We start from the raw sequence: 26,308 nt of genomic DNA, 5'->3' as shown, positions 1-26,308 counted from the left end.
GTGACATCTCAGCTCAGACAATCCATTAAAAGTGTGAGGTTCAGAGTCAGTCTGTATCTTAATCTTGACTCAGACTGGTTCTATTTTCCAAAGTGGAATTTACCCAATATTATATGGATTGCCTGCCTACCGGTTGTGCATGTATTGAGCAAAATTGAATGTATGTCAATATAATTCTGCAAATACAAATTCACCCTGTGAACTTCTGTGTGCACGTGCAAGAGAGAGAGACAGAATGTGAGTGTGTGCGTGTGGATGTGTGCGCATATGCTCAAAAACCAATGCACATCTGGTAAGTACCCAATGCAGACAGTCAATCCATATGATAATGTTGTAAATAGGACTAGTCCTGAGTCAAGATTGCAATATGGACAGACGCTGACTTCACACCTTTAATGCATTGTTTGATTAGATTACTCACAGTGTGGAAACAGGCCCTTTGGCCCAACAAGTCCACACCGACCCGCCGAAGCGCAACCCACCCATACCCCTACATTTACCCCTTACCTAACACAACGGGCAATTTAGCATGGCCAATTCACCTGACCCGCACATCTTTGGACTGTGGGAGGAAACCGGAGCACCCGGAGGAAACCCACGCAGACACAGGGAGAACATGCAAACTCCACACAGTCAATCGCCTGAGGCAGGAATTGAACCCAGGTCTCTGGCGCTGTGAGACAGCAGTGCTAACCACTGTGCCACTGTGCCGCCGCTGAAATGTTACTTTTTAATAAAACTTTAACTTATCTTGAGAATATAATTCTGGGATTTAATGAACCAAAACCATAAACCATTCCAAAAGATGAAAGACTGAACAACAATCAAGGTTTGTTAAATGTATCATTTTACTTGCATGACAATAACCTTTTGGTTTAAATTCTTTGTCTTACGGTCCTGCTTCACAACCACCTGATGAAGAAGCAGCGCTCTGAAAGCTAGTGCTTCCAAATAAACCTGTTGGACTATAACCTGGTGTTGTGATTTTTTTAAAAAAAAAACTTTGCCCACCCCAGTCCACCATCAGCTCCTCCACATTATGAAAACATGGCAGATGCGTAAAAACAGAAATCTCAATCAGAAAAGACATCAGCAATTCTAAAGTTCAGTGTTGGAAATATCCGCCACAGTTGCCAGGTAACCTGTACATTGCGTCTGCTGGCAATTGTTAAAATAGGATTTGAGGTCTGAAATGCATCTGCTTTGTTGCATTGTTGGACAATGCTGTCTTCAACATCCACTTGGGATCTCATTCTTTGTACATATTGCATGTCCCGCTCTTTTCTCTGAGATGTTTTTGTTGTGAGGGAAGAGAGAACATGAAAAATCAACACCAATTTACAATCAGATCATTCGTGCTCATTCAGATCTTTTTAAAGGAAAAAATGGAGTTGATTATGTATTATCAATCTTCATATTGTCAACAGGAAATACCTTAAGTTTAATTCGATTGTAAAACAGAATCCACAAAATAAGTGGAATTTTCCACAAATTCAGAGGTTTCAAGCACTCAAGGTACGTTCAAGTAAACACACGAGAAGTTCAGCTCACTGTTTATTTAATACATGAGTCAGCAGAACACAATTTTTTGAATCAGGAATCACAAATCGCGATAAAGATTCAGATGGGTATTTTTCAGCATTCCAGACTCATCACAGAGCTTAACAACCTCTACCTCCATTCTGTTTCCTTTTCTGCAGGACTACCCTTTACTCATTCCTTGCTGCAACGCCTCATCCCACTTAGACAATAATCATTCATTACCTTTCCATTCACAGCTACCGTAGACACCTTTTCATAAAATTACAACATTTAAAAGATGTTCAAAGTTTGTGTGAAGATTTGTTGTGGTTCTGTTCGCCGAGCTGGGAATTTGTGTTGCAGACGTTTCGTCCCCAGTCTAAGTGTATACTTTTGAGGTGAATTCTCCGTTAGGTGTTCTCTGTACGGGGAGAATGCTGGTAAGTGGAGTTGAAATGCCCATCAGCCATGATTGAATGGCGGAGTGGACTCGATGAGCCGAATGGCCTTACCTCCACTCCTATGTCTTATGGTCTTATGGTCTTATGGTACCATCACGTCTAGGAATGGGAGTTGGTTGTCCTTTTCTTCCTCTCTTGTGAATCGGATTCCTGTGAGTGTGGCGTTGATGATCCGGTGTGTGTTTTCTACTTCTGTGTTTTTGACGATTACAAAGGTGTCATCCATGTATCTGACCCAGAGTTTGGGTTGAATTTGCAGTCAGACTGTTTGTTCTAATCTTTGCATTACCGCTTCTGCTATGAGTCCAGAGATGGGTGAGCCCATGGGTGTGCCATTGATTTGTTCATATATTTGGTTGTTGAATGTGAAGTGTGTTGTGAGGCACAGGTCCAGGAGTTTGAGTATGCAGTCTTTGTTGATAGGTTCAACGTCCTGTTGTCTGTTCTGTATGTTCAGCAGGTGACCTGTATCGACAAAACCCTAGCCAGAGAAACAATAGCCAACCTGGTATACAGGAAAGCCACACACACAGACCAAGTCCTAAACTACGAAAGCAACCACCCCAACACACACAAAAGAAGTTGCATCAGGACACTATTCAAAAGGGCCACAACACACTGCAGTACACCAGAACTGCAAAAAGAGGAAGAAGAACACCTATACAATGTATTCGCCAAAAATGGATACCCCCGCAATTTCAACAACAGATGCCTAAGGGAAAGACAACGGAACGAGGACATGCCACAACCCAAAGGACTAGCCACACTACCATACATCAGGAGCATTTGTGAACTGACAGCCAGACTACTGCGACCACTAGGACTCACAACAGCACACAAACCAACAACCACTCTCAGACAACAACTCACCAGGATGAAGGACCCGATACCCAGCATGAGCAAAACCAATGTCATGTACAAAATCCCATGCAAGGACTGCACAAAACACTACATAAGACAAACAGGAAGACAGCTAACGATCCGCATCCAAGAACACCAACTAGCCACTACCAGCTATCTTTAGTAGCCACACACGCAGATGGCAAACAACATGAATTCGACTGGGACAACACTACTATTATAGGACAGGCCAAACAGAGAACAGCCAGGGAATTCCTAGAGGCATGGCACTCATCCACAGATTCCATCAATAAGCACATCGACCTGGACCCAATATACCGGCCACTGCAGCGGACAGCAGGAACTGACAACAGGAAGCGGCAGATTCAAACCACTACAAATGCCGGAGGAAGGATCACAGAAGCGCTTCACAGGAGGCTCCCAAGCACTGAGGATGTCACCTAGACAGGGGACGAAATGTCTGCAACACAAATTCCCAGCTCGGCGAACAGAACCACAACAATTTAAAAGATATATGGATGGATACATGAAACGGAAAGATTGGAGGGATATCAGCCAGGAGCAGGCAGGTGGGACTAGTTTAGCTTGGGATTGTGGTCAGCATGGGCTTGTTGGGCCGAAGGGTCTGATTCCACGCTATATAACTCTATAATTGTAGTATCTGTACAATATAAAAGCAGACTATTTGGCCCATTGAATTTACACTGATCCTCTGGAAAGCATCCCACCCAAATCCAATCACTTACTCCATCCCTGGGACCATGCACTTCCCACAGCTAATCCACCTAGCCTGCATACTATGTACAAGTTAGCATGGTCAATCCTCCTAACCAACACTCCTTTGGACTACGGAAGGAAACCCACGCAGACATGTGGAGAATGTGCAAATTCCACACAGACAGTTGGCTGAGGGTGGCATTGAACCCAGGTCCCTGGCACTGAGAGGCAGCAGTGCTAACCAATGAACCACTATGCTGCTCTTATTGCATTCTTAAATTCTTTCTAGTTCTGATGAAAGGTCAGAGTTGAAATGTTAGCTCTGTATCTCTCTTTCTGCAAACGCTGCCAAACCCAAGTGTTTCCAGCAAGCTTTTAACTTCAATTTCCACGATCCATAATATTACTCTTCTGACTTACCAAGCTCACTTGACCAGCCTAGTGCTGTGTATTGCTGCAGCATTCTGCCCAAGCCCCACTGCTCTAGAAATACCAAAATGTTGTTTACAATATCTCAGCAACGATCGATGACCAATTCTAGCACCTGTGAAAATTCAGCAAAAAAAAAGCACATTAAAAATATTGCAAGCGCATTTAATTTATTCAATATTTCTTTAGTTTGATGCTTGGAGCACCTGGCATTGCCTGGGTAGAGTCCTGTCCACAAAAGGCAAAACAAATCCAACATCAGTCTACTCTCAAATCAAAATAATGGAAGGCATTGCCAACAGGGTGACCGAGCAGTTCTTGACAAAACACAATGATGTTCACCAAGTCCACTCAGTCCCTGACCTCATTACAAACATGGATGGGCGGCACGGTGGCACAGTGGTTAGCACTGCTGCCTCACAGCGCCAGAGACCTGGGTTCAATTCCAAACTCAAGTGACTGACTGTGTTTGCACATTCTCCTGTGTGGGTTTCTCCCGGGTGCTCCGGTTTCCTCCCACAGTCACAAAGATGTGCAGGTCAGGGTGAATTGGCCATGCCAAATTGCCCATAGTGTTAGGTAAAGGGGTAAATGTAGGGGAATGGGCATGTCGGAGTGGACTTGTTGGGCCGAAGGGCCTGTTTCCACACTGTAAGCAATCTAATGTAAATAAAGGTGAATTGCAGAGTTGAGGTAAGATGATTGGCCTTGACATCAAGGCAGCATTTGACCAAAGTATGGTACTGAAGCAACTGAACAAAACCAAAGTCAATGGGAATCACGGGGGAAAATAAATTACTTCTGGTTGGAGTTATTATTGAGGTCAATCATCTCAACCACAGGACATCACTGCAAGAGTCTAAGGTAGTATGCTAGTCCATCTTCAACAGTCCCATCAATAACTTTCCATCTATCATTTGGTCATAGGTTGGACATTTGCTAACAAGTGCACTGATACATTTATTCAGAATAGTCAGCATGGCTTTAGGTGGGTGAGTTCTTGTTCACAAATTGGATCTACAGGGACTTGACTAAATCATTTGACAAGGTCCCTCATGGTAGGCTGGTTCAGTCACATGGTGAGTTGGCAAGTTGGAAAAGGTGGCTTGGTCATAGCAGGCAGGTAGCGGCTGTGGAAGGTGCTTTTCTGACTGAAGGCCTGTGATCAGTGGTGCTCTGGAAGGATCAGTTCTGGGATCTGTTTGTAATAAGTAATAGGATTTAGATGAAAAAAAATGTGATGGCCCAACTAGCGAGCTTGCACTGAAAATTGGTAGAGTTGTGGATAGTAAGGAAGATTATCAACCGATACAGCAGGCCAGTTAGAAAGTGGTCAAAGGAATGGTAGATTGAGTTTAATCCAGCCAAATGTGTGGTCGTACATTTTGAGAAGTCAAGTGCAAGAGGAAGGCATACTGCAAATGGTAGGACCTTTAGGAGCACTGACAACAATCTTTGTATCCTCTCTAGCCACTGGAGAGGCCCCAGAGGACTGGCAAGTAGCTAATGTTGTTCCTCTGTTCAAGAAGGGAAATAGGGATCATTCAAGAAATTGTAGACCAGTGACGGGAAGCTATTGGAAGGATTCTTAGGGATGGGATTTAAACGCATTTGGAAAAGAATAGCCTAATTAGGGACGCTCAGCATGGCTTTGTGCAGGACAGTTCATATCTTACTAACGTGATTGTTTTTTTTTGCGATGACGAGGGTGATTGATAAGTGTAGAGCAGTGCATGTTGTTTACATGGATTTTAGTAAGACTTTTGACAAGGTACCTCGTGGTAGGCTCAGGGAGAAAATTGAGATGCGTGGGATCTGAGGTGACTCGGCCGGGTGGATTCAGAATTAGCTTGCCCACAGGAGACAGAGGGTAGTGTTGGAAGGCTGTTTTTCAGGCTGGAGGTCTATGACAAGAAACATTACGAAGGGATCCACACTGGGACCTCTGCCATTTGTGACTTTTATAAACGGCTTGCATGAAAATGTAGACGGGTGGATTAGTAAGTTTGCTGATGACAAAAATCGGAGGTGTTGTGGATACAGTAGGATAGAATGGGATATAGATTCGTTGAAGAGATGGGCTTAAAGTCTGGTTGAAGATTTGTAGCTCGGGTGTCCGTTGTTGTGGTTCTGTTCGCCGAGCTGGAAGTTTTTGCTGCAAACGTTTCGTTCCCTGGCTAGGGAACATCATCAGTGCTGTTGGAGCCTCCTGTGAAGCGCTGCTTTGATGTTTCTTCCGGTATTTATGGTGGTTTGTTCTTGCCGCTTCCGGGTGTCAGTTTCAGCTGTAGTAGTTTGTATGTGGGGTCCAGGTCGATGTGTCTGTTGATGGATGTTCTTGCCGCTTCCGGGTGTCAGTTTCAGCTGTAGTAGTTTGTATGTGGGGTCCAGGTCGATGTGTCTGTTGATGGATGTTCTTGCCGCTTCCGGGTGTCAGTTTCAGCTGTAGTGGTTTGTATATGGGGTCCAGGTCGATGTGTCTGTTGATGGATGTTCTTGCCGCTTCCGGGTGTCAGTTTCAGCTGTAGTGGTTTGTATATGGGGTCCATATGGGCAGAGAAATAGCAAATGGATTTCAATCCAGGCAAGCATGAAGTTTTAAGACTCGGTGATCAAATGTTAAGGGAACATTAAATGGCAACACCCTTAACAGCAATGATGTACAGAGGGATCTTGGGGTCCTAATCCATAGCTCCCTGAAAATGGCCACAGAAGTAGACTGGATGATGAAGAAGGCACATGCCATGCTTCCTTTTATTGCTTGGGGCATCAAATACAAGAGTCAGGATGTGATGTTTCAGCTCTATAAAAGTTTGTTTAGGTCACACTGAGTATTGGTGATCATTGGTGGACACCACATTCCAGGAAGGATGTGGAGGCTTTGGAGAGGGTGCAGAAGACTACTATTACCAGGCTCTACCTGGATTAGAAGGTATGAGCTACAAGGAGAGGCTGGACAAACTGGGCTTGTTTTCTCTGGAGCAGCAGAGGCAGAGGGACATCTGACAGAAGTTCTTTTGAGAGGCATAAACATGGTGGACAGTCAATCATTTCCCAACATTGAAACATCAAATACTAGGAGGCATGCATTAAAGGTAAGGATAGGTGTGTGCGGGGGGGGCAGGGGAAAAGAAAAGAGTTCAAAGGAGCTACGAGGGGCAAGACTTTTGTTTTTAAAAACACAGTGGTAGGTGCCTGGCACACACTGCCAGGGGTAGGAACGGAGGCAGATACATTAGGGGTGGTCAAGGTGCCTTTGGATAAACACATGAATAAGGAAGGAATGGAGGGATATTGACCACGGGCAGGCAGAAGGGATTAGTTTACCTTGCCGTCATGTTCTGTGCAATATGGTGGGCCGAAGGGCCTGTTCCTGTGTTGTATTGTTCTACGTTCTATATACAGAGGCACATTGGGGTGCAGGTCCACAGTCTCTTGAAAGTGACAGTAAAGTTAAAACAATGCATGCTTGTCTTCATAGGTCATGGAAATGATTACAAAATTTGGCAACTCTAGTTCAGCCACATTTGGAGTATTCAGTGCAGTTCTGGTCTCCACGCTATTGGAAGGATGTACAGGCTTTGGAGAGGGTGCAAGAGAGGTTTACCGGGATGATGTGGGCGGCACGGCGGCACAGTGGTTAGCACTGCTGCCTCACAGCGCCAGAGACCCGGGTTCAGTTCCCGCCTCAGTTGACTGACTGTGTGGAGTTTGCACGTTCTCCCCATGTCTGCGTGGGTTTGCTCCGGTTTCCTCCCACAGTCACAAAGATGTGCGGGTCAGGTGAATTGGCCATGCCAAATTGCCCGTAGTGTTAGGTAAAGTCTGGTTGAAGATTTGTAGCTCGGGTGTCCGTTGTTGTGGTTCTGTTCGCCGAGCTGGAAGTTTTTGCTGCAAATGTTTCGTTCCCTGGCTAGGGAACATCATCAGTGCTATTGGAGCCTCCTGTGAAGCGCTGCTTTGATGTTTCTTCCGGTATTTATAGCGGTTTGTTCTTGCCGTTTCCGGGTGTCAGTTTCAGCTGTAGTGGTTTGTATATGGGGTCCAGGTCCATGTGTCTGTTAATGGAGACAGCTCACAGACATGGAAAGAACTATACTGGCCAAGGGACTCAAATACAACTACAGGGATGCCAACACAGCAGACTTCCTAGCAGCACTAGAATGCACACTCAGGAACAATGGACTGACAGAAGAGACACAACAAACAGTGAGACAAATGGTCGTACCTATGATGATAAGAAAACGACATACACATACACTCAACACCAAGGAGAGGGAAGCACTGAAAGCACTGAAAAATGACAAGAACATAATCATACTACCAGCAGATAAAGGCAGAATGATGGTCATCTTAGATAAATCAGACTACATCAATAAAGCACAACAACTACTCGCAGACACCAACACCTACCAAATGAAGGATTCCGACCCCACACCACAACTCACCAATAGAATAATCAACACACTAAGGAATCTACAAAAAAACGGACAGATAACCAAAGCGGACCAGCAAAGAATGAAACCTGAAAGCAACAACACCCCCAGATTCTACGGACTACCCAAAGTACACAAACCAGACATCCCACTCAGACCCATAGTATCACTACCAGGGACACCAGCATACAAACTGGCCAAAGAACTACAACAAAAACTGAAACACCTAGTCAGCGGATCCAAACACTCCATACAATCAACACAGGAATTCTTGGACATCATCAGGAATACACACATAGACAAAGAAGAAACCATGGTATCATTCGACGTGACGGCACTGTTCACATCAATTGACAAAACCCTAGCCAGAGAAACAATAGCCAACCTACTGGACATACATAACAGAACACAGGAGGCCGAACCTATCAACAAGGACGGCATACTTAAACTACTAGACCTGTGCCTCACCACACACTTTACATTCAACAATCAGATATACGAACAAATCAACGGAACACCCATGGGATCACCAATCTCGGGACTCATAGCAGAGGCAGTTATGCAAAGGTTAGAACATACAGCCCTACCACAAATCCAACCCAAACTATGGATCAGATACGTCGATGACACCTTTGTAATCATCAAAAACACAGAAATAGAAAAAACACACCGAATCATCAACGCCACACTCACAGGAATACGATTCACGAGAGAAGAGGAAAAGGATAGCCAACTCCCATTCCTAGACGTGTTAGTAGAGAGAACACCCAACGGAGAATTCACCACAAGGGTACACAGGAAACCAACACACACAGACCAAGTCCTAAACTATGAAAGTAACCACCCCAACACACACAAACGAAGCTGCATCAGGACACTATTCAAAAGAGCCACAACACACTGCAGTACACCAGAACTGCGAAAAGAGGAAGAGGAACACCTATACAAGGTATTCGCCAAAAACGGATACCCACGCAACTTTATCACCAGATGCCTAAGAGATAGACCACGGAACGAGGACATGCCACAACCAAAAGGACTAGCCACACTACCATACGTCAGGAGCGTCTCAGAACTGACAGCCAGACTACTGCGACCCTTAGGACTCATAACAGCACACAAGCCAACTTCCACACTCAGACAACAACTCACTAGAACAAAGGACCCAATAGCCAGCACGAGCCAAACTAATGTAGTTTATAAAATACCATGCAAGGACTGCACAAAACACTATATAGGACAAACAGGAAGACAGCTAACAATCCGCATCCATGAACATCAGCTAGCCACAGAACGACACGACCAGCTATCCCTAGTAGCCATACACTCAGACAACCAGGAACATGAATTTGACTGGGAAAACACTACCATCATAGGACAAGCCAGACAGAGAACAGCCAGGGAATTCTTAGAGGCATGGCATTCATCCACAAACTCCATTAACAGACACATGGACCTGGACCCAATATACAAACCACTACAGCTGAAACTGACACCCGGAAACGGCAAGAAAATCCATCAACAGACACATCAACCTGGACCCCACATACAAACTACTACAGCTGAAACTGACACCCGGAAGTGGCAAGAACAAACCACTATAAATACCGGAAGAAACATCAAAGCAGCGTTTCACAGGAGGCTCCAACAGCACTGATGATGTTCCCTAGCCAGGGAACGAAATGTTTGCAGCAAAAACTTCCAGCTCAGCGAACAGAACCACAACAGTGTTAGGTAAAGGGGTAAATGTAGGGGTATGGGTGGTTTGCGCTTCGGCGGGTCAGTGTGGACTTGTTGGGCCGAAGGGCCTGTTTCCACACTGTAAGTAATCTAAAAAAAATGTCTGGATTGGTGTGTAGTAGCTGTAAGGAGAGGTTGGACAAACTTGAACTGCTTTTGCAAGAGATTCAGAGGGTGAAGGGTGATCTGATAGGATATAAAATTGAGAGGCTAATGGAAGACCACTCATAGGGTCATTGGGAGTCTTTTTCCAAGGGTGGAAATGTCAAATCTAAGGGGACATAGGTTTAAGGGAAGAGGAGAAAAGTTTTAAGGAGACGTGCAAGGCAAGTTTTTTTTTCAAAAATAGAGATACCTGGAATGCATTGCCAGGGTATGTGGCAGTAGCATGTATGATAGCAGAAATGATAGTTTAAGAGTCATTTAGACAGGCTGGAAATAAAGGGACATGGCTCATGTGCAGGCACATGGGATTAGTTTGGAATGGTCAACGCTGAAATGGTGTGCTAAAGGGCCTGGTCCTGTGTTGCACTGTTCCATGTTCTATTAAAAGCCCTTCCTGACACCAAACATGCTGTTTCGGCACAAAACTCCTTTTCAAATGTACAATCACAGAAAGTATTATCATTTCTATTTTTGAGATCCTATTAATCAATAATGTTCATCATAAATAGTTAAAAATCAACACCAAGTTATAGTTGAACAGGTTTATTTGAAAATATAAGCTTTTGGAGTGCTGCTCCTTCATTAGGTAGCTAAAAGTACCAAGGAAGTTTGAAAAAAACACCTTGCACATCTCCTTTAAATTTTTCTCCTCTTACTTTAATCTATGCCCCACCCCTCCCCGTACTTGACATTCCCACCCTCGGAAAAAAAAACTTCCAGACTCCGAAAGCCTGTACTTCCTGGTGGACTATAATATGATTATAATGTGGTTCTGTTTGCCGAGCTGGGAATTTGTGTTGCAGACGTTTCGTCCCCTGTCTAGGTGACATCTTCAGTGCTTGGGAGCCTCCTGTGAAGCGCTTCTGTGCTGATTCCTCTGGCATTTATAAACGCCTGCAACACAAATTCCCAGCTCGGCGAACAGAACCACAACAACGAGCACCCGAGCTACAAATCGTCTCCCAAACTTTGAACTATAACGTGGTGTTGTGTGATTTTAACTTTGTCCACCCCAGTCCAACACCGGCACCTCCGCATCATCATAAATAGGAAACTACACGTACAAAATGAAGCATCCGTGTCAGGTAGCGTCAGTAGGGCTTTCTCAAAAGAGAGATTAGATTACTTACAGTGTGGAAACAGGCTCTTTGGCCCAACAAGTCCACACCAACCTACAACCCACCCATTCCCCCTTTACCCAACACTACAGGCAATTTAGCTTGGCCAATTCACCTGACCACCCCCCCACATTTTAAGGACTGTGGGAGGAAACCCACGCAGACACAGGGAGAATTTGCAAACTCCATACTCAGTTGCCTGAATCTGGAATTGAACCTGGGTCTCTGGCACTGTGAGGCAGCAGTGCTAACCACTGTGCCACCATGCCGCCCACACAGGTAACGATAAATTGCAACTCCATTTTCTAACCAGCACAAAAATGAATTTCACTAATGCAATGCCTGAAGTTGTCTTGTTTTTAAATAGGAAAAGTGGTTCAGAAGAGAGATGCATTTTGATATTTGACACTAATCACTGTTTCTGTCTTCCTGTCGTGTCCTCCCTCTACGCCCATACAATAAATCAAATGCATGCGTTAAAATGAAACTACAAGTACTATTGTAGGCCTAATATGAAAATTATTTTTTTCTTTCCAAATCTACCTAAAAGAGAATTGTGTGAATGGATAGTCTCAGCTCAAGTCAGTGATGAACAAAAGGCACTTTGATGTTGTTATGACAAAACGTGGCTCTCATTAAGCTAACTGATCATCCGTGTAATCCCAGTAGTGGAAGACTACTGTTAAAATCCTTGACAATACATTTTGATAAAGTGACTAAAATGATCTTATTTGTTCTGGAAAATGTTCTTTTTACTTATTACTTATCGTATAACCATTTGAGACATTAGTAGCTAAAAATCTGCTTTACTGGTAATACTCAAACAGCCTTGACCGTTGAAGCGCATTTCCCAGTAAATATAGTAAAATGCCAGAGAACTCCAGAACCCTTTAGGTAAATGCAACACATTAGGGTGAAGTATAAAGTGACCCATACTTATATCTATATTTAAAGGCTGGTTTGTAAAAGTACTATAGAAAAGATGTTCTGAAATTTGAAAGGGTTCAGTCCTAGGGCAAATTCTTGATTCATTTTTATTTTAAAAGAAAGGAGAATAGACCATCTTAGTGGGCGGCACAGTGGCACAGTGGTTAGCACCGCTGCCTCACAGCGCCTGAGACCTGGGTTCAATTCCCAACTCAGGCGACTGACTGTGTGGAGTTTGCACATTCTCCCCGTGTCTGTGTGGGTTTCCTCTGGGTACTCTGGTTTCCTCCCACAGTCCAAAGATGTGTAGGTCAGTTGAATTGGCCATGCTAAGTTGCCCGTAGTGTTAGGTTAGGGGTATGGGTGGGTTGGTGTGGACTTGTTGGGCCGAAGGGCCCGTTTCCACACTGTAAGTCTAATCTAATAAGTGAGTTAGAATGATTTTCTTTTGCATAACCAACCATAATGATTTGTGAACAATGAAACACAAGTCAAAAATACATCATCAAATTTCCTCAAACAACTTACCGGCTGAAAATACATAGGATTGTACCCTCATTGTGCTTACATTTTGGGAACACACAAGGGCAGCCATTGACTTTTCTGTGCTAGCTCTCTCCAAGAACAATTCCATCAATCATCCTTCTCCACCTTTTCTCAGTAAGCCAAACATTTTATTTTCCAATGATTACTCAATCTCCTGATGGAAGTCATAACTGAATCTATGTCCACCACACTCCTTAGACAGGACCTGCAACTCCTATTAACTAAAAGAACAAGGGTAGTATAAGAAAGGGGTCAACCTGTACTCTCCCTCTAAGCCACAGTCATCCTGACCAGTGCATGGTATATGTTTATACAAACTGCAGTAGTTCGAGAAAATGGCACACCACTTTCCCAAGGGTATCCCACAAAAAGAATTGGATTTTAATATGGAGGAAAATGATAGTGAGGCCTAAAGGGGATCAGACAATCTGAGGATCAGGAAACATGATTATACCAAGCTTTTACCAGCGGTGTTCCGCAAGGATCTGTTTAAGGACCATTGCTGTTTGTCATTTTTATAAATGGCCTGGAGGAGGGGCTAGAAGGTTGGGTGAGCAAGTTTGCGGATGATACAAAAGTCGGTGGAGTTGTTGAAAGTGAGGAAGGGTGTGGCAGGTTACAGCGGGATATAGATAAGCTGCAGAGCTGGGCAGAAAGGTGGCAAATGGAGTTCAATGTAGCTAAGTGTGAAGTGATTCACTTTGGTAAGAGTAACAAGAAGATGGAGTACTGGGTTAATGGTCAGATACTTGGTAGTGTGGATGAGCAGAGGGATCTTGGTGTCCATGTACACAGATCTCTGAAAGTTGCCATCCAGGTAAATAGTGCTGTGAAGAAGGCATATGGCGTATTGGCTTTTATTGGTAGAGGAATTGAGTTGTGGTTCTGTTCGCCGAGCTGGAAGTTTTTGTTGCAAATGTTTCGTCCCCTGGCTAGGTGCCATCATCAGTGCTTTGGAGCCTCCTGCGAAGGAGGCTCCAAAGCACCGATGATGTCGCCTAGCCAGGGGACGAAACGTTTGCAACAAAAACTTCCAGCTCGGTGAACAGAACCACAACAACGAGCACCCGAGCTACAAATCTTCGCACAAACCTTGAAGAGGAATTGAGTTCCGGAGTCCTGAGGTCATGTTGCAGTTGTATAAGACTCTGGTGTGGCCGCATCTGGAGTATTGTGTGCAGTTTTGGTCGCCATACTATAGGAAGGATGTGGAGGCACAGGAACGGGTGCAAAGGAGGTTTACCAGGATGTTGCCTGGTATGGTAGGAAGATCGTATGAGGAAATGCTGAGGCATTTGGGGCTGTTTTCATTGGAGGAAAGAAGGTTTAGGGGTGACTTGATAGAGATGTACAAGATGATTAGGGGTTGAGATAGGGTTGACCATGAGAACCTTTTTCCACGTATGGAGTCAGATATTACGAGGGGACATAGCTTTAAATTAAGCATTGGTAGGTATAGGACTGATGTTAGGGGTAGATTCTTTACTCAGCGAGTTGTGACTTCATGGAATGTCCTGCCAGTAACAGTGGTGGACTCTCCCTCTTTATGGGCATTTAAACGGGCATTGGATAGGCATATGGAGGAAAGTGGGCTAGTGTAGGTTAGGTGGGCTTGGATCGGTGCAACATCGAGGTCCAAAGGGCCTGTACGGTGATGTCATTTTCCATGTTCTATGTTCTATGTTTTGTCAATAAAAAATGTCTAACCAAAATATATTACAGCGAGTATCTGCTCAGGAGCAATAATAAATAATTACTTATAACAATCCAGTATAAAAAGCCTTAACAGTTCGGGAGAAGAGAGACATATTGGAGTTGCAACATTACTCAGTTTCTTTCTTCACAAATGCTGCCACAGAATTTCTCCAGATTTTCAGCATCTGCATTATTTCACTTATTACCATCAATATTGCTCTCGTTTAATTTATCAACGTAGTGCATAAACATGGAACTTGCCCAGCCTAGTCTGTGTAACAAAGATGCGAGGTGGCATATCAGGGCTGGAGACAAACCCGAAGGAAGCACAAGCCCTATTGTTTCCTCATCGTTTTCCAAATTCTTGGCTGGTGCATCTGCAGCTTTCATTTCAACATCTTCTCCATCTTTGGGATCAGGATAACTCCCTCTTTGTAGGCAGAGAAGCAAAATTAAAAAAGTTAGCAAACAGATTTAAAGTAGTCTCTTGCACTGGAATATGTAAGGGTGGTCCATGTTTGAAAGACACAAAATGGTTGACAAGGGTTAAATAAAATGAGACCCCCTGCTCCAGCATTAAGACACAAAATGGCTGACACGAGATAAACAGGATAAACAGCCTATTAATAACAACTATTAATCTTTCTACTTTGCTTATAAAATAGAAAAGATATGGCCAGAAAGCAGATATTTACAGGGAGATTTATTCATTTACCAACGCCTTTCAAGCCTATTTATCCTATTTTGATTTCAATAGTACCGACACTCCAAGTCTGTTTGACAAGGTGGGAAATTGTGATTTAGGCTTTCACTGGGTATGTTTTATCAGACTTCTTTAACACTATGTGGCCCAACAGTTGGAAGGAGAACGCTTTTAAACAGAAATCATGAAGTGCGTGAAAACAGAGCTTGCTGTTTGGGAGTAGGGAAACAAAATACATCCCAGGCACAGAAATTCAAACCAAGACAAAGAAAACCCTTAGCACCAAGGTCCCCGTTGGCTTCCCCAAGCAAATTGCGTCTTTTCTTTTCCTCATCACAGGCATTAACATGTTCAAGGGGCTCGCAGAGGGCAACAAAATAAAGATTGGCAATGGAACGGCAGTTGTCAAGAGCTAAGGGCGAAGGGTGGGATAACAGATGGAGGAAGGAGGGAAAGAGCAGTTAGCTGTCATAATGTTAGCAACCACAGGGAACTGGAAAGGACATTGATGGGCATAAGGACATAAGAAACAGGAATAAGAATAGACCGTACATGACCAATCAATCCTCTACTACTTTCCAAATAGATTGTGGCTGCTCGCGTTTCAATCCACTCCACTCTGCTCCCCTCTCTCTGGATTTAGAGGCACAAATCAATCCATATCAAATATATGCAATGTTGGTGCATCCACAGCACTTCAGGGTAAAGAATTTCAAAGAACCGCAACCATTCTCACTTCAATCCCAATCCTAAGTGTCTCCCCCAAATGTAGGTTGTGGTTTCTGCTCTGTTAAGGCCCATCATAATCTTAATGACTGCTAATTCTTCAAACCATGAGAACACAGACCCAATTTTGTTTTTTAGATTAGATTACTTACAGTGTGGAAACAGGCCCTTCAGCCCAACAAGTCCACACCAACCCGCAACCCACCCATACCCCTAACCTACAGGCAATTTAGCATGACCAATTTACCTGACCCGCACATCTTTGGATTGTGGGAGGAAACCGGAGCACCCGGGGAGACACGGGGAGAACATGCAAACTCCACACAGACAGTCACCTGAGGCAGGAATTGAACCCAGGTCTCTGGCGCTGTTAGGCAGCAGTGCTAACCACTGTGCCATTGTGCCACCCAGCTTTCCTTCATAGTACACAGTCTTTTGATCGCAGAAACCCAGTGAACCTTCACTGTACTGCTTCCAAAGCAGTTATATTGTTCCTTAACTATGTCATAAAACTGAGGTTCACCCACCCCCTCCCAGAGAACTAAAACCAAAATACCCAGAGGAGCACCTCACCTCAATCTGTTAAAGGTGTGTGAAACGTGACATACCCCTGCCTTTAATCACTTCTAGTAAGTTAAATAAAAGAAATCCCTGACACTTGCTTTAAAATTAACAAATAACAATTTGTTTATTCAGCTCTAACAGTGAACAAATTAACTGAACTATTAACAAGCAGAATAAATGCCTTCTAACTATTCATGAATAAAGCAAGACTTTAATGGTATGTTGTTCCAATAAATACATGTTCCATTTACACAAAAGAAAGAATTCAGTCTCTCGAAATTACGACCAGGTTATTTATGTTTATTAGATTCCCTACAGTGTGGAAACAGGCCCTTCGGCCCAACCAGTCCATGTGGCTTCCAAAATGTTTTGTGCTTTCTCCATCGATTCTTCAGTCAGAAATGCCTTCTGGGTCAATTCTTTCTGTCAGGAATGTTAACTAGTTGTGTCCGTTGGTACCACTGTTAACTAGATGGTGCTTTCTCTAAGACAGAGGAGGCTAAGAGAGCAGCGATTCTCTCTGGGGAGCTGAGGGCTGTTAGCTCTGCCAGATGGCAGGTAGCTCTAGGGTCTTTGTCCAACTGCCTCCTTCTTTCATACCCCTGATGACATTAATATTTCTCCACCAGAATTGTTCCTATGTTGTCAAAACCATCAGACTTAAATTAAACAGGTTTTTTTTGGTAAGTACCTGGTTCAAATTGATTGGCTAAATTCAAAATCCAATTGCTTTGGTAATAAAGAAACAACTGCTTGGCCAGCTAACTGTCCAGTGTTTCAACACTAACGCTTCAATTTGGGTGCTGCGTGCTTGCAAACTTTCAAGATGCTGGTCACAGATATCCAATTTAAATCTCCAAGCCTAGAAAAAGCACTTGAACTTTTAAAGGGACCATGCAATGCTATCTCTCCCTGACATTTTCCTAACACCAAACTTCTAACTTCCTGGCTCCCAATTCACGAGTATTCTACTCAATTTCGTAACAAAAACAATTAGTTCAAACTGCGTACAGTATTCCAGGTGTCGTTTCATCAAAGATTTCTAAACTTGTCATAATACCTGCTTAATTATTTTACTTCGGTCCCCTTGCAAATAAAAGGCTTAAACTTTTCAGGTGAATGGGGAGCCACAGCAGAAGTTGATGGGGTGTATACTCAGAAGGAAAAGGTGATGAGTGACAAGAGTCATGCATCAGTATGTTGAGAATAAAAGAGATGGAGAAACTAATTAAAAACCAATAAGAAGCCAAGGAATCTGCCAAAACAGCCGAACAAATCGCCCGTGAAGAACAGATTCTCAAGATCCTGACATTTTCTGGTTTGGAAAAACGAACTCAGTTTTTAAGGAGTACTTGCTATGAGCAAGAGGAAACCCAGAGTTATGCTTACCCTAAAGCTGATTGCTGAGTCAAGGGTGGTTTTGACAGAGGTAACTAATCAAAGTAATAGATATCCTTCAAGTTAGTTCTCCTAGTTCAGAAGCGCATAGATGGTGCAATAATGGAGAGGAAACAATGGACAAGACTCAAGGATTAGCTGGGGATGAGATCATTAAATCCGATGAGAAAGCATGCCTGTTCAAAGACCACAGCTTCCCAAAGTTGGGGGGGGGCCATGAAAATTGAAATTCTGGGGTCCCAGGTTTTGAGGTAGCAGTGGCCATCACGGACATTCACTCCAGTTGTGACAGCAGTAATCTCACTCACAGCCCCAAGCTTCACAGCACCTCCTGCAATGTCCCAGAAATCACAACAATTTCCAAGCCTTGCTATGTGTTCAAAAGTGGAAAAAGTCTGGGAAGGCATTGGGCTCGGCGGTTTACATTTGAGCGTGCAGTTCCAAGCAAACTAGTTATTAACCCATAAGCAAATGCTCAAAGAAGTTGGGTGGACAGAAATATTGAAAACCATGGATGGTGAGAGATAAAAGGCGGTTAGGTTAAAGTGTCAAATATTAAACATTTTTAAAATAGTGCCCAAGTTTCTACTAAAAGCAGGATTATTTCTCGTATACATGCAATATGAAAAAGGCATTTTTTGTTACCTAAAGTCATAGAAGTCTGCAAATTCAATAACAGCATCTCCAACTGTGAAGAGTTGACAATGGCTGCCGTCAACCTAATGAGCTTGGGCAGCTTCAGTCGAGTAAAAGGGATGCTCTTTCTCGTTGCACCACAGGCAAACATTTCCCAGACCAACCTTTTCTCCTGCAAAAATACAATTGCAAACATCACGAGCAGCTACTTACATGACGCCAAATCAACCACATCCACAATCTTTTGGCATCTCATCAAATCTAAGTTTTGAACCCAAACAGTTAAAAATACACTCTACATAGTGCATTACAGGCCCGTCAGCCCTCGATGTCGCATCAACCTGTGAAACCAATAAGAAGCCCATCAATCCTCCATTACTCCATTCTCGTCAATGATCATTTAAATGCTGTAAAGTTGATCAGTCTATTACTGTTTCAGGCAGTGCGTTCCACACTCATACTACTGAGTAAAGAAACTACCTCTCACCTCTGTCCAATATCCATCATCCCTCAATTTGAGAGTATGCCTTCTCGTGCTAGCCGTCACCATCCAAGGAAAAAGGCTCTCCCTGTCCACCCAATCTAACCCTTCGATTGTCTGATATGTCTCAATTAAGTCACCTCTCAACCTCCTTCTCTCTTCACAAAAACAGCCTCAAGTTCCTCAACCTTTCCTCATAAGATCTTCCATCCTTACCAGGCAACACTCTGGTAAATCTCCTCTGAACCCTTTCCAAAGCTTCCAAATCCTTCCTATAATGCAGTGACCAGAACTGCACACAATACTCCAAGTGTGGCCGCACCACTGTTTTGTACAGCTGCAGCATATCTCATGGTTCCAAAACTCGATCTCTCTACCAATGAAAGCTAACGTAAGCTTTCTTAACAGCCCTTAACAGTGGCAACTTTCAGGGATCCATGTATGTGGACACAGAGATCTCTTTGCTCATTTACACTACCAAGAAACTTACCGCTAGCCCAGTACTCTGCATTCCTGTTCCTCCTTCCAAAGTGAATCACCTCACACTTTTCCGCATTAAACTCCATTTGCCACCTCTCAGCCCAGCTCTGCAGCTTATTTAGTCCTTCTGTAACCTATAACATCCTTTGGCAGTATCCACAACTGTACCAACTGCAAATTTAACTAACTCATCCTTCTATGCCCTCATCCAGGTCGTTTATAAAAATGCTGCAAATGTGTTGCTGGTCAAAGCACAGCAGGCCAGGCAGCATCTCAGGAATAGAGAATTCGACGTTTCGAGCATAAGCCTGAGATGCTGCCTGGCCTGCTGTGCTTTGACCAGCAACACATTTGCAGCTGTGATCTCCAGCATCTGCAGACCTCATTTTTTACTCGTTTATAAAAATGACAAACAGCAGTGGACCCAAAACAGATCCTTACCATACATCACTAGTAACTGAACCTCTGGATGGACATTTCCCATTAACCACCACCCTCTGTCTTCTTTCAGCTAGCCAATTTCTGATCCAAACTGCTACATCACCCTCAATCCCATGCCTCTGTAATTTGTGCTGTAGCCTACCATAGAGAACCTTATGAAAATGTCTTACTGAAATCCATAAAAGCCACATGAACAGCTTTAATCTCATCCACCTGTATGAACACCTTCTCAAAGAACTCAATAAGATTTGTGAAGCACTACCTACCCTTCACAAAGCTGTGTTGACTATCCCTAATCAACTTATTCCTATTGAGATGATTATAAATCCTATCTCTTATCACCTTTTCCAACAGTTTACTCACAACCAAAGTAAGGCTCCCTGGTCTGTGTCTACTCCCCATGTTAAACAAGGGAGCAACATTTGCTATCCTCCAGTCTTCTGGCATTGTAGACAATGACGACAAAGATCAAAGCCAAAGGCTAGGCAATCTCCTTCCTGGCTTCCCAGAGAATCTAGGATAAATCCCATCCGGCCCAGGAGATTTACCTATTTTCACACTTTTCAGAATTTCCAACACTTCCTCCTTGTGAACCCCAATTCCATCTAGCCTGTTTCTCAGTATGCTCCTCAGCAACATTATTTTTCATCAGTATTCACACTGGAAAAAGACATTCATTTAGCGCTTTTCCTATCTCCTCTGACTGCATTCACAACTTCCCACTGCTGTCCTTGATTGGCCCTAACCTTATTCTAGTCATTCTTTTATCCCTTATATAACTATAGAAAGCTTTAGAGTTTTCCCTGATCCTATCCGTCAACAACTTCTCATGTCCCCTCCTCACTCGTCTTAGCTCTCTCTTTAGGTCTTTCCTGGCTACCTTTTAACTCTCACTCGCCCTAACTGAGCCTTCATATCTCATCCTAACATAAGCCTTCTTCTTCCTCTTGACAAGAGCTTTAACTTCCTTAGTAAACAACAGTTTACTAAGGAGTTTGTGCATCTGTCATATGATCAATATTTTAAAATAGAGTGTGACGTGAACAACAGTTTCCTACAACTCCGAAACGCAAAACTAAACTAATTTAAGCATTGCCTTTTGACAGTCAATTTACTATGCATTAAAAATGATAGGTGGGTCATATTTCTCTGGCTATCATGTCCAACTGATGGTAGACTTAAATTTCTGAGTCTTCACTCATCCAAGTGATATGAAAGTGAGACCATCAGATTAAGCTATAGTCCCAAAGCTCACACAAGATCTCTCACAACCACATTCAAGCCAGATTAATTTTCACCAAATTCTCAGTTGTGTGTCAAATATTAATGCTACACTTTTAGAAAAGGTCAACGCTGTGTCCAGGAGTTTGTTAAGTGTTCTTTTATGCTAGCTGTGCTTGGCAGTTCTCCATAGCAACGCAGCTGGGAAAGCAATGTTAGCTACACAGTGAGAGGTAAAAGATCTAAAGATCCCTGTTTCACTAGATCTGAATCACTGTACATGAAGATTCAATGCAGCAAGGCAACCACCCTTTCAGATGACTGGTTTTAATCGTCACACTTATTTTCAGAAGCGACCCTATTTAATTTTCCTCTATAGTTGATGCCTTATTAAAAGCTAAGTGGATTAGTTTGTCATTAAGAACATGGTCAAAATGTACATTTCCTTCTTTCTTACCCAGGTACTTCACCAAACCCTTTAGATCCACTAACTATTCAATGTCAGGAATTTTTAAAAAACTGTGCATCTTAGTCATATGATCAATATTTTTCAAGAGAGACCGAGAGTGATGTGAACAAAATAAGCAGTCTGTTATTGGAATACTGCCAGCTGGAGAGTCCTCACTCAGCTTACCTGCCCGGCTCTCGTTTTTAAACTGTTCCTCCTCATCACAGACAGAATCCACTTCCTCCCATTCACCTATTAGAAAAAGTGCAAAGTTGAAACTAAAGGCATTTTTAAACTTATAGTACATATAAAAGTGTTCTATTTGATATAAATCTCTGTACAATGTTTGAGTGTGAATATATTCAGAGCTGGCAACATTCTCTCAGTCAGTCAAGTGCGGATCAATCTAACTAAGTCCCCATTATGCCCAGGAGTGCAGTACAAATCTCCTACAATCTCTTCTGTCAGTCAGAAGATGCAGAGGCCTGAACACGCACCAGCAGGTTCAGGAACGGCTTCTTCCCAGCTGTTATTAAACTGATTAATGGACTCTCTAACTTCAAATATTACTGACCTTGTTAACAACGCTCTCACCTAGTACCTTCCATTCCACTAAGCCTTTCTGATCTGTACATCTTTGCTTACAATGATCTTCCTGCACTGCTCGTAAACAAAGCTTTGCAGTGTAATTCAGCACACGTGACAATAAATCAATTAAATCAAAATTAACGTACCCAGAAGTGAAATGATTTATTACTGAGAACACTTTTGTTAAAGGAAATACAAACTGCAACTCTTATAAAACAAATTTTGAATAATTGAGGTTGCAGATGCTCACAAATCGTACCCTTTTGTCAGTAGGGCATTTCTATAACTTTATCAAAATGTGTTTAATGCATGTATTAATTAGGGTCTGAAGTAGTAAGAGTGTACAGCCATCACATGTTTAGGTGCACTCTCTGCTCAATCGAAATAAATACTGGTGAATTGCTAAACGAGTTACCTTGTGCTTAGGAATTAGAATATTTCTTAACAAAAGAGAAGGTGGTGGGAACTTTAGAGCAGTGGGCATATCCTATAGACAGTTGTTAAAACTGAACCAGAAACAAGGTGTTGATTTGCTATTATTTACCATCATCTTCATCCTCCATCATAGTTTCCTCCTCAAAATACTCGAGTTGGTCCAATTTTGTGGCTTGCTGTTCGAACCATAGTAACCGAGGTGGTTTGTCAGGTTTCTTCTTGTTCTGAAGAAGCTAGCTAGCTGCTGTGAGCTGTGACTCGAGACTCAAAGTCACTGGGACAACAGTCTTTTTCCTCTTTGAGGGAGCCAGCTGGGCCTTCACAGCCTGCTGGATGGCTAGATTCGTGGTACCTTTGTCCATTCTATACTTGCTTTAGCCCCATCTCCAAATCTTCCACACTAGTGGGTGGCATGGTGGCACAGTGGTTAGCACTGCTGCCTCACAGCGCCAGAGACCCGGGTTCATTTCCCGCCTCAGGCGACTGACTGTGTGGAGTTTGCACGTTCTCCCCATGTCTGTGTGGGTTGGCTCTGGTTTCCTCCCACAGCCCAAAGATGTGAGGGTCAGGTGAATTGGCCATGCTAAATTGCCTGTAGTGTTAGGTAAGGGGTAAATGGGTGGGTGGCGGGTTGGGGTGGACTTGTTGGGCCAAAGGGCCTGTTTCCACACCGTAAGTAATCTAATTCAGCTGTTCACTTGCAACATGAATGGACTGCTTTTCTGAGTCCTGGTGTTCCTTGGATTTTAAATGGTTATCATGTGGCAAATCTTTCACCACAAGATGTGCAGTCTGTAGCAGTCCCCTTTCTCTTCTCTTCTACAGATGATCTCAGGGCCAATACACGTCCTTGGTAGTTTTCAGGCATGTCTGCCACTTTACGCCTCAGGTTAGATCTGAGCCTATCTGTTTGGCAGTGAGACTCTGAACCTCAGCATCGCCAAAAGCCACATGACATGTGATACAGGTGTAGGAAGACATTGCTTAAACAAAAATAACATTTAGAACACCCAAAAAAGAAATCAGGTCCACAAAGAACAAACATTATCATCACTTTCCATTACAACTCAAATCCAGAGTGCATGCACAATTATCCTTGATATCAACAAGATCTGCTTCACCTGTTGGCTGTATTCATAGCTGCCCAGGTCCCACACTCGAATTGTCTACTAAATCTCACTGGCTGTCTTCTCAGAATCGTAGAGACGTACAGAGTGGAAACAGATCCTTCGGTCCAACTCAAGCACGCCAACCAGACATCCTAACTTAATCTAGTTCCATTTACCAGCACTACGCCCTTCCCATTCATATACCCATTCAGATGCCTTTTAAATGTTGTAATTGTACCAGCCTCCATCACCTCCTCTGGCAGCTCATTCCATACACGCACCACCCTCCTGTGTGAAAAAGTTGCCCTCTAGCTACCTTTTAAATTATTCCCCCTCTCGCCCTAAACCTATATCCTCTAGTTCTGGACTCCCACACACCCCAGGGAAAAGACCTTGACTACTTACCCTATACATGCCCCTAATGATTTTATAAACCTCTATAAAGGTCACCCCTCAGCCTCTGACACTCTAGAGATAAGTCCCAGCCTATTCAGTCTCTCCCTGTAGCTCAAATCCTCCAATTCTGGCAACATCCTTGGAAATCTTTTCTGAACTCTTTCAAGTTTCACAACATTATTCTGAAGGGAAGGAGACCAGAATTGCACATAATATTCCAACAGTGGCCTAACCAACATCCTATACAGCCACAACATGACCTCCCAACTCCTATACTCAGTGCTCTGACCAATAAAGGAAAGCATACCAAACGCCTTCTTCACTATCCTATCTACCTGCAACTCCACTTTCAAGGAGTTTTGAACCACTTTTGAGATGCTCCGTCAAGTTAAATCTCTTTGGCCAAACCTTCTAATAGAATGTGTCAAACTTGTCTGGAACATTTTATATTAATGGTGCTACATAAATGCAAGCTTGCTGTGACATCACTGATATACAACATACATAGCTTTTGGGGGATATACGGTGGACATGATTGCAACACCGCTTTTGGACAGAGGTGGGTGTGCTGGGTGGGGGAGGGGGTTAAAGGAAACGTTGGTTATTGGGAAGGGGGAACATCTCCGGGACGTCTGCACCAATCAACCACACCGCCCCGTAGCCCAACATTTCAACTCCCCCTCCCACTCTGCCGAGGAATGGAGGTCCTGGGCCACCTCCATCACTACTCCCTCACCACCTGACGCCTGGAGGAAGAACGCCTCATCTTCCGCCTCGGAACACTTCAACCCCAGGGCATCAATGTGGACTTCACCAGTTTCCTCATTTGCCCTCCTTCCACCTCACCCCAGCTCCAAACTTTCAGCTCAGCACTGTCCCCATGACCTGTCCTACCTGCCTATCATCCTTTCCACCTATCCACTCCACCCTCCTCTCTGACCTATCACCTCCATCCCCACCCCATTCACCTATTGTACTCTATGCTACTTTCTCCCCAACCCCACCCCCCCTATCATTTATCTCTCAACCCTGCAGACTTCCTGTCTCTATTCCTGATGAAGGGCTTTTGCCCGAAACGTCGATTTTTCTGCTCCTTGGATGCTGCCTGACCTGCTGTGCTTTTCCTGCACCACTCTAACTCAGACTCATAGGGAAAAGGCAGGCAAACAGTGTTGAGGATTATCAAATCAGCAACAATTACATTGAATAGGAGTGCAGACATGATGGGCTGAATAGCCTTCACTGTTCCTATGTTATACGACCTGGAGAGGCCCTCATTTTTAGAGTTTTGTTTTGGATTTGTAACTGAGTTGAAGTTACGAACTGAACATTGAACAGTAGCTTGCACTGAAGGTAGAAAACTAAGGCAGCTGCTTGCTACTGAGAATTGGCCTGGAAAGTATGGACGTTGGAAGGATGTTTCTATTGGTAGGAGAGACCAGGACCTGAAGGCATAGCTTAAGAGTAAAGGGAAGACCTTTTAGAATGGAGATAAGGAGAATCTTCAGTCAGAGGGTGGTGAATCTATGGAACTCACTTCCACAGAAGGCTGTGGAGGCCAGGTCTTTGAGATAGATAGGTTCTTGAGTATCAAGGGGATCATGGGTTACGGGGAGAAAGCTGGAGAATGGGGTTGAGCAACCTGTCAGCCATGATTGAATGGCAGAGCAAACACAATGGGCTGAATGGCCTAATTTCTGCTCCTGTATCTTATGGATTCATGAATCAAAGGATGGACTGGTGTTAACCAGCCAATCAGACAGAACCTTAATTACAAAAGGAAAAAGGAACAATTCTGAATGGATTTTTGCAGGAAGCAGAGGATTTTGGGAAACTTTCAGTGACTTAGTGTTTTTGCTTTCTCTAGTTTTCTATCAAGTTATCAAATTGAACATTCTGAGAAAAGAATCCCAGTCCTGTAAGAAATAAGTTATTATTTCCAAACTTCTGATGAAACTGTTTGTATTAATTGGTAACTTCAAAATTCAAGATAAACACTTCTATGAGCACGTGAACAACCCATTATCCAACGATTTCATAAAAGTCAGGTATTCATCATTTGAGTC

At 43.4% G+C, this 26,308-nt stretch overlaps 1 pseudogene; it reads right to left on the bottom strand.

Annotated features, from left to right (window-relative positions):
- Positions 1-1,168: 1,168 nt before the first annotated feature.
- Positions 1,169-23,718, bottom strand: LOC132835214 (cytoplasmic 60S subunit biogenesis factor ZNF622-like; annotated as a pseudogene).
- Positions 23,719-26,308: the final 2,590 nt, after the last annotated feature.

The sequence above is a fragment of the Hemiscyllium ocellatum genome, chromosome 44, assembly GCF_020745735.1.
Source record: "Hemiscyllium ocellatum isolate sHemOce1 chromosome 44, sHemOce1.pat.X.cur, whole genome shotgun sequence".
NCBI lineage: Eukaryota > Metazoa > Chordata > Chondrichthyes > Orectolobiformes > Hemiscylliidae > Hemiscyllium > Hemiscyllium ocellatum.
This window is presented reverse-complemented; position numbering and strand designations above follow the sequence as displayed.